This window comes from Phycodurus eques, chromosome 21 (assembly GCF_024500275.1).
Source record: "Phycodurus eques isolate BA_2022a chromosome 21, UOR_Pequ_1.1, whole genome shotgun sequence".
NCBI classification, from domain to species: domain Eukaryota; kingdom Metazoa; phylum Chordata; class Actinopteri; order Syngnathiformes; family Syngnathidae; genus Phycodurus; species Phycodurus eques.
The window spans coordinates 14,276,836-14,286,649 of NC_084545.1; the positions used below are offsets into that span (position 1 = coordinate 14,276,836).

At 41.0% G+C, this 9,814-nt stretch overlaps 1 protein-coding gene across 10 annotated transcripts in view; it reads right to left on the minus strand.

The window, feature by feature from the left end:
• The window catches only part of tpk1 (thiamin pyrophosphokinase 1), a 65,946-nt gene extending 63,881 nt beyond the window's left edge, over positions 1 to 2,065 (minus strand). For 7 of the 10 annotated variants that reach the window (XR_009767427.1, XR_009767434.1, XR_009767431.1 and 4 more), the window contains exon 1: positions 1,455 to 2,051. The gene's annotated coding sequence lies outside the window, so the exon portion shown is untranslated. Of the gene's footprint in view, positions 1 to 1,454 lie in introns of all 10 variants that reach the window. The other 3 variants (XR_009767428.1, XR_009767429.1, XR_009767433.1) reach the window with 3 other exon arrangements.
• Positions 2,066 to 9,814: the final 7,749 nt, after the last annotated feature.

Here is a 9,814-nt window from a genome sequence, read left to right on the forward strand (position 1 = left end):
ATTTCAATCAATTTAACTCATTTCACTCAGTGCACACCTGTTACAACAAGCAGCTCTGCCTCCTCCTACAAATGTACCATGAGTCAACAGATACAGAAAAGAAATACAACACATAGACAGACACTTCATTGATCATGAGAAGGAATTGTTTTATTTTTTCCAACAGTTTAACATGGCCATGCAGAATGCTGGATCTGTATGCCAGTTTTGCTGTGCAACAGGGAAGTTTGAAATACTCTTTTTTTGATTTTTGTAATTATTCTGATGTTTATTGAAAATGCAGCCGGACAGAAAAGGGTTTAAGGGGACAGACAGAGGGATAGAACGGACAAGGGGAATAGTGGTGCGAACCACAGCACAGCAATAGTTATAGTCAGTCTAGATCAGTGGTTCTTAACCTGGGTTCGACCGAACCCCAGAGGCAGTCGCAGGGGTTGAACGGCGGACAAGACACACACAAGTGTGTGCGTGTGTGTGTCCATACAAGCACGGCGTTCAAAACATAACGTTGTGTAATGGTGGGCGTTTGCGGAATGCTTTCACAGCGGAAACAGCAATACTTAGATGTGAATCGACAGCATACTAGATACGCCAGTGCACTGTAGCAGCCCGGCTAAATGACGTGCCTTTGTAGCGGTCCCATCAAGGGCAATGTATGTTGATTGAAAATAAATGATAAATTGCTCGTTTCTCAACCAATTTCTATTAGATTTACTTTTTTTTTGTCAACATCAATGCATGTACTATTAATACGCTAGATTTTGGGGAAAAAAGAGCCCAAAAAAATTACTCTTCCCTATGAACCATTTTCTAAGATTGTACCAATAACACAATGAAAAATAATGGACTTTGTTGTGAAAATGATACGAGTGGCACTTGCAAAGGAGAAAGGCAATAGCAAAATTCACATAAATTCCAGTAATATTTTATGGAATGGAATTATTTTGCGGGTTTTTTGTGTGAAATTCATGTTTTGTTGGTATTGTTCTTTGAACATAATGATTTTGTGTGTAACTGATGCGTGGTTCATTTTGTGCAGAGATAAAAATATATACCCGCAAAGGTTGAAACATGGCAACTGGACTGTTTGTGCTTGTTGAACAAACAAACAAGAACAGTCCAGTCGCCATGATTCAACCTTTGCAGATTACCATGACATGGATGACGGAGAATCTACACAGAAAATACAATATACAGTATAACTCTTTTGAATTTGAAATGAAGATGATGCATGTTAGTATACGATTGTATAAACGTTAATGAAACATTGGGTAAAATAAATGCCTGGACCTTAAAAAGCATACATCTTCATTTCAAATCACAAATTTAATAGTAAGCTGTATTTGCTGAGCTAGCTTTCAAACGTCTGGTCCTATTTCTCACAAAAACACAATATTTCTATTTTTAAAAAATAATAATAAATATGTATAAAATCCTAATTTCATCCTACTCACATTTTGTCAAATTGGCAGAGAAGAAGTTGTGTGGTGAGTGTTCCCAATAATATCCCTCAGTTCTTCTCCCAACACTTAGACATCCCACTGAATTGATCATTAAAAATGATAACATCCCACTGAATTAATCATTAAAAAATGTGAGTTGTTTATTACCACACTGGAGTGTTTCTGAAGTTTCACACCAAGAATTACATAACCCTAACGTAATCTTCTTGGTGAATGCGGGCACTTCCTCGGTATTTTTAAACCATAAAATTAAGAACTGTATTCTCTTGTTGTCACCCTTCATCGAATTGTAACATTACAGCAAGACAGGTAAACATGTTGTTACTCAGGCAAAATTCATAATTGAACCAGGCAGCGAGGCTAGTAATTTGGACTTTGCCCAACTGCAGGTGTGCACCGCGGTATTCATGAGTTTATGAGCGACAGCGTGCACGCCGCCACGTTGTCTCTAATTTTAAAAGAAATCATTCCAATTAACCCCACATAAGAAAGATCACTTGAAACAAAATTGTAGCGGCGTTTAAATGTGAATATTATTTTTGTTTCGGGGAGAGAAAAAAAACGTACAGAATCGGGATACTTCCGCCATTGACGACGTCAACAGTCAACGAACACAAGCAAGAAAGCTTCAGGAGAAGGGAAAAGGGGTGGAATTTTGTTACAGAGACATCTAGAGGCCAAAGAGGGATATATTTTTTCTGCTCCTGAAACGTAGTCATCCCGTCTTTTAATGTCAACGTCTTAACAGCAGAGGTAAATTAATAAATAGGCACGCTCTTTATTCAATTGAGGTACAGATGCTTGTGTTTAAAAAAAAATAAAATTTTTTTGCATGTTTTTCTTTTTTTTTTTTTTTTGGGCATGTTTTTCCCGTACCTGTGTGGGTTTTCTCCTGGTCCTCCAGTTTCCTCCCACATCCCAAAAAACATGCTTGGTAGGTTGATTGAAGACTCTAAATTGCCCGTAGTTGTGAATGTTAGTGTGAATGGTTGTTTGTTTCTATGTGTCCTGCGATTGGCTGGCGACCAGTTCAGGGTGTACCCCGCCCCCCACCCGAAGATAGCTGAGATAGACCCTGGTGAGGATAAGCGGTACAGAAAATGGATGGATGGAGATTTTGCAAATTGCGAATTGAAACAGTTATAGACACCAGGTTTTTGGCTGTCAAATGCATAAAAGAAAATAAAAAAAGAGAGACTGCTGTTTGCTCAAAAGAGCCAACCTCAACCTTGAGAGCCTTTGCAATTATATGATGGTGTCAAATCTCCTGTTTATTTCAAAACTTCTTGAAAAAAAATGAAGTACAACAGCTGAATGATCACGTGGCCTCTAGCAATCTATTTGAGTTTCTTCAATTTGGATTCAGGGCAGAACACTCTCCTGAAACAGCCCTGGCAAAAGTGCCGAACGATCTTTTACTAGCTATGGATAGCGACACCTCATCAATACTTTTATTACGCGATATCAGCGCCGCCTTTGATACCGTTGATCACAATATACTACTACATTGCTTCGAAGGCGTATTGGTATTACAGGCCCAGCGTTTCGTGTAAATCTTATCTCTCGGGTGGGATGCACCATGTAATTCATAGTAATGTGACCTCTGAGTATTATAATGTCAGGGCAGGGCCTCTTTTATTCAGTATTTACATCCTGCCGCTTGGCGATAACCATCCATCCATCCATCCATCCCTCCATCCATCCATCCATCCATCCATTGTCTTCCGCTTATCTGAGGTCGGGTCGCGGGGGCAGCAGCCTCAGCAGGGAAGCCCAGACTTCCCTCTCCCCATTCTGTGCATAACCATAAAGGTTATGCACAGAATCGGTGATAAAGGGCAGCCTTGGCGGAGTCCAACCCTCACTGGAAATGAGTCCGACCTACTGCCGGCAATGCGTACCAACCTCTGACACCGGTCGTACAGGGACCGAACAGCCCGTATCAGGTGTTCGATACCCCATACTCCCGAAGCACCCCCCACAGGACTCCACACGGGACACGGTCAAACGCCTTCTCCTCCACGAATTATTATTTTTCTTGCCTGTGAAAGTCTACTCCCATTTCCTTTGTCGTAATTGTATGGCAGTGTACAACTTGTATGCAGCACAATGTACCTGAATCCTTGGTCTTTTGGCTTTCTTGCCGTCCACATACATGTAGGCACACACCTAGGTCGCAGTAGGCACGCACCTCAAAAAGGGCGTGTCATATCTACCGATTCATATCTGTGAGGCCCCAGGTCACATGGTTTATGGACACCATTGTATCAACCAGGGTCCCCGTTCCCGGCATTGCCTTGCATTAGCCTTAGTCGATTTTTTACCTTTGTCCAGTGGATTTATTGGTGGTGAAATGGTTTGCTGTGTGGCTCTAGGCTGTTTCACTTACCCCCGAACAGGTGTGCAGATGCATTATTTCCCGAAAAACACAGCAAAATGACAACAGTATATCCTCAACCCAGAGTAACCCTCAGTGGTTTGGTTAAGTGCAAAATACTCTCCGCTAAAGAATGTCACGGCCAAAATGAAACAGTCCAAAAGCTGCTTAGCACAATACAAAACGAACACTAAATTATATTTTTTAAATAGGTGTAAAAGGAAAATAAAGGAGAAAGAAGCACTCTTGTAACAGGCTGCCGATCCACACATTTTAGACATTTAGGTTTAGATTAAAAATTTTAGACATTAAATGTGGGGAAAAAAAACATTGATGCTGAATAATAATAAAAAGAAAATAGACATGATCCAGACAACTCAGATTTACTCACTCACTGCCAGGTTTCTGTCGTGATGTCATGCAGTCTAGGACCAATCCTAGCTTTGCCTCGGTCTCGGGGTACTTTTGGAAATTCAGTCAGACGCTCCCACCGTGCCCCGAGATTGCGGTACTCAGAGACAGAGCTCCATTATCTCTAAATTTACGAATGAACGTGTTGGCCATTGGCAGGGACATGTCAGTACATCCGCCATATTGAATGTGTCAGTTCTCCTTGTACTGAATGGCACACTCCAACAACACCCCAAGTTTCCGAACGTTCCAGGGCACAGACAGCGCGCTTGGAATGAACTTCCCAAGGTACCATCTGTCGATATTTTGTGTGGGTGTTGTTTTATGTGTGACTAAGTGTAACGCAACGGCATGTTTATGAGAAGAGATGGGTGTGTATCTGTAATGGGATGTATCAAGCAAAAAGTGTATGCAGTGTTGTGTAAGCGTGCTGCCAGTAATTTCTATCAATACGGTTCACTTTAGTGCATACAACACTCTGTAGTGATGGTGCACGCCTCAGATAAGTTGTGACAGCACTAGAAGGCATGTAAAGTGCGGAGCCAAATCCCTCTCAAGGTGAATCCACTGTGGGGGCTTGTTAAAACAAACTCCCCCTCATCAATCAGCACTTCTCTGGGCTTCCTGACACACTGCACATAGAGGGAATACACACATGCACGCACACAGACACACACACACACACACACGCGCGCGCGCTATGTGCAGATGCACAAGGAGTCATTCATCCTTTAGGCATGCATTATAAATACATCTATGAATAAATTCCCGTCTGACTGGATTAGTTGTTGGGAGGAATTTTTCTTTTTATTTTTTTATTTTTTTACACGTTTACCCCCTGCGGAGATTAGCTTAGATCTCCTGCTTCTCCCTGACATTTTATGTCCATCACTTACCAGTAATGATAGTGTTACTCTTCTCTTTACTTTCTCACCCTTTTCACACTCATCAAAAGTCTGCATGTAGTCTAAATGATACAAACCTTCACAGCTGAAATATAACACCAACTACATCAACAGAATTTGCTCATATTATTTGTTTGCATCGTATGTGTAACCGGTCAGTTGTTGTTATGGAAGTTTTATTGCACATTTAATGAGTGCAAATTAAAAGATGGCACAAACTAATCAGTCTCACGATGCTTTTTCTTTGGAAGGCTCGGGTGTGCTACTCTATGAATACTCATCGAATACTCATACTCATTGAATACTCAATAAAAGTTGATTCTTCTTCTTTTTCTTCTAAAATAAAGAACAGGGATAAGCAGAGTTGGAAGAAAGGACTATGAGAAACATGTATTTATGAATTCAACAGTTATACTACTATCTTATAAATATGATTTTTTTAAATTGTTTAAAAAGTATGTAACAAGCTTTTTTTTTATTGGCAGCACCATTTGCTGAGCCAATACCCTTTCACTGATGCAAAATCACCAGTGGTTTCGTCATCGTCCGGTAAGTTTTATTTCCTCATATGAATACTCTTATATACCCTTATATACTTCTTCTTCTTCTTCTTCTTCTTCTTCTGGTTTGGGTTGAAATACAGCGGCTGAAATAAGTATTTAACACGTCACCATTTTTCTCACTAAATATATTTCCAAAGGTGCTATTGACATGAAGTTTTCACCAGATGTTTGGAACAACCCAAGTAATCCATACATTCTAAGAAAGTAGAACGAATAAGATCAGCAATTAAGTTGTGTGTAATAATGTGAAATGATACAGGGGAAAAGTATTGAACACATGAAGAAAGGGAGGTGAAAAAAGGCATAGAAAGCCAAGACAACATCGAAAATCTATCAATAATCAAACAGCAATCCAGCCCCTTATCAGTGCAAATGAATATCATCTGGGTCAGTCCTAATTGATGGCCTACAAAAAGCTCTCATTGCCAAGGTGTGAGTCAAGATATATCTCATAATGGGCAAGAGCAAAGAGCTGTCTCAAGACTATCAAAACATAACGATGGCATCGGTTACAGGCACATATCTAAGCTTCTGAAGGTTGGGGCCATTATACGTAAGTGGAAAGTCAATCATACCACCATAAATTTGCCTCGATCAGGTGCTCCTCGCAAGATTTATGAAAAGAGGAGTGAAAAGAATAATCATCAGAGTTGTCCAAGAGCCAAGGACCACCTGTGGAGAGCTTCAACAAGACCTGGAATTAGCAGGTACTGTTGTCACGAGGGGCGGCACGGCGGCCGACTGGTTAGAGCGTCAGCCTCACAGTTCTGAGGACCCGGGTTCAATCCCCGGCCCCGCCTGTGTGGAGTTTGCATGTTCTCCCCGTGCCTGCGTGGGTTTTCTCCGGGCACTCCGGTTTCCTCCCACATCCCAAAAAAACATGCATTAATTGGAGGCTCTAAATTGCCCGTAGGCATGACTGTGAGTGCGAATGGTTGTTTGTTTCTATGTGCCCTGAGATTGACTGGCAACCAGTTCAGGGTGACAGCTGGGATAGGCTCCAGCACGCTCGCGACCCTAGTGAGGAGAAGCGGCTCAGAAAATGGATGGATGGATGTTGTCACAAGGAAAACAGGGAGTAATGCACTCTGCCGCCATGGCCTGTATGCACGCTCACCACGCAAGATCCCATTGCTGAAGAAAAAGTATGTCAAAGCTTGTTGAAAGTTTGCTGAGCAACATTTGGAGAAGCCAGTTAAATAATGGGAGAATATAGTCTGGTCTGATGAGAGCAAAATTGAACTTTTTGGATCCCATAATGCACACCACCTTTGGAGGAGAAATGGAACTGCACATCACCCAAAAAACACCATACCAACAGTGAAGTTCAGCGGTGGGAACATGATGGTGTGGGGCTGCGTTTCAGCAAATGCAACTGGTAAACTTCACGTTATTGAAGGAAGGACGAATGGGCAAACGTACCGAGACATTCTTGACAAAAATATGCTGCCATCTATGAGGAGGAGGAAAATAAAACGAGGGTGGACATTTCACCAGGATAATGATCCAAAACATACTGACAAAAAAAACAAAGCTGCTAGAATGGCCCAGCCAATCACCTGACTTGAATCCAATCGTAAATCTATGGAAAAATAACTTAAACTCAAGGTCCATAAAAGAAGCCTACGGAACCTTCAAGATTTGAAGACTGCTTGTGTGGAGGAATGGGGAAAAATCACACCAGAGTAATGCATGCAACGAGTTTCTCCATACATGAGGTGTCTAGAAGAGGTTATTGGGAATCAAAGGTTTTTGTACAAAGTATTAAATAAACACCAGTTGGCGCCTTCAATACTTTTTCCCTGTGTCATTTCACATTATTACACACAACTTAATTTCTGATCTTATTCGTTCTACTTTCTTTGTATGTATGGATTAAATGGGTTGTTCCCAACATCCGGTGAAATTCTCATGTCAATAGCACCTTTGGAAATATATTTAGTGAGAAAAATAGTGACGTGTTAAATAATTATTTCAGCCGCTGTATGTTGTATGTCATTTACAGTATATTTGAATTTGAATTGCTTGAAGAACATAATTTGAAGTTCTATTGTTGAATTTGAAACATTAAAAACTGAATCTGAATAGTGTAATTTGAAATTGGATTTATTTGTTTGGAACTGAAATCCTATAAATTTCAAAGTGAATGAAAGTTTATTTTATCCGCTATCAAAACTTGAATTATATATTTTCACATTCAGTTTTCTCATTTGAGATTCAGTTCAACAAATTCAATTTCAAATTAGCGGTGAAAGACATCCGGGTGTTTTAGGAATAGCAATCAATCGGCGATACACAGATCTCTTCTTCAGCCAATCAGCACTTCCTTTTTGAGCATGTGACATAGGGCCTCTCCGGAAAGTCAAATCTTCTAACAGTACAGTATTGTAACATTTATACCACCTTTCCTTAACCTTTGTGTAATTCATCATATGGTCAGAAAGAGAGAAAAAAGGTCCTTCCTTTCAAACTTTCGAGCCTTCCTTACCAGATCGAGTATGAATACGTCGTTGATTTGAAACTTCATTTGTGAAACCTGTGCAGCTATATTTACCAGGATTAAAAGAGAACAGCCTGAACGTATGAGTGATGTATATAATATGTTGCAATAATGTTGGCATGCTTGTTTTGGGATTGGGACAATTGTACCAATGAACCATATTTCCCTCAGGGAATAAATGAAATAGTCCAGACTCTGATTCTAAGAGCTAGACTTCATTTTACACTGTATTGCATTGTTTTTTTTGCTGCTATGGTGGAAGGGTGGTAGTATGCTGCTGATGGATTCTACCTGCCTCAGTGCTGTGGCTGGGGAACATGAATATTCACCTTATTCATCTTTTTTGCTCTCAAAGGTGGGGTCATCACTGGAGCCGCTGCAGTTCGCCTATCAACTTTGCGTTGGAGTGGATGATGCCATCATCTTTCTGCTGCATTAATCCCTTTCTCAACCTGCAGTCCCCCGGGAGCACTGTAAGAGTCATGTTTTTATTACTTGTTCAATGCTTTCAACACCATCAGACCATCACTGCTGAAGGAGGAGGCAGGTGTGGATAACAATCTGACTGTATGTACCACCGACTACCTAACTGACAGACCATACATAGCTCATGAGGACGCTGGCTCAGTCATATATGGGTCATATATTCAGACTTTGGTTACAACTCTTCCCTCTGTCAGACGTTCTACGACTCCACCATTGTCAGCTGTGTATTTGAGGGGAACGAGCTGGAGTACAGGAGGGTCACTGAGGACTTTGTGGACTGGTGTGAGCAGAACAACCTTTCTCCTAAACACCAAAAAAAGACCAAAGTGTTGGAGATCGATTTTCGTAGAAAACCTTTCCCAGCCACACACTAGTGAACATTGAGGGGTCTGACATTGAGACAGTGGACTAATATAGGTACCTGGGTGTTCACCTAAACAATAAACGCCACTGGACAGAAAACACAAATTGTATGTACAAGAAGGAACAGAGTCACCTCCACTTGTTGAGGAGATTGAGGTCCTTTTATACAAGCAGAGCCTTGCTGAGGACCTTTTAAGACACAGTGGTCGCCTCGGCATTGTTATATGTCATTGTGTGCTGGGGAGGAGGCATCGCGGACAGAGATAAAAAGAGACTTAATCGAGTGGTTAAGAAAGCTGGCTCTGTCTCGTGCTGCCAAATTGTCCCCATCGAGGAGGTGGCAGATAGAGGGATGTTTGCCAAAATCCATCATGGACAATTCTTCCCACCCTGTGCACCACACTGTACAGTCCCTCACCAGCTCCTTCAGTGTCAGACTTTTACACCCTCGGTGCAGGAAGGAACACTTTCAAATGCCACTTATGTGCCATATTCTCTGCACATTAAAATCAAAATGTGAAATTCATCTTACACAATGTTGTTGTTTTTTTTAATAACAATGCTATTTGTAAAAAAAAAAATTCCCTCTTATACCTGTTTTATTTTGATTATACCTTTCCTTTTCATAATACTGTTTGTTGCTTTGAACCAGTGAATTCCGCTGTGGGAATAATCTTTTTCTTCTTTTACCAAACGGCAGCCTGCCTTATTCATCCATACAACCAGCCATTTAATTCCGCGTCACG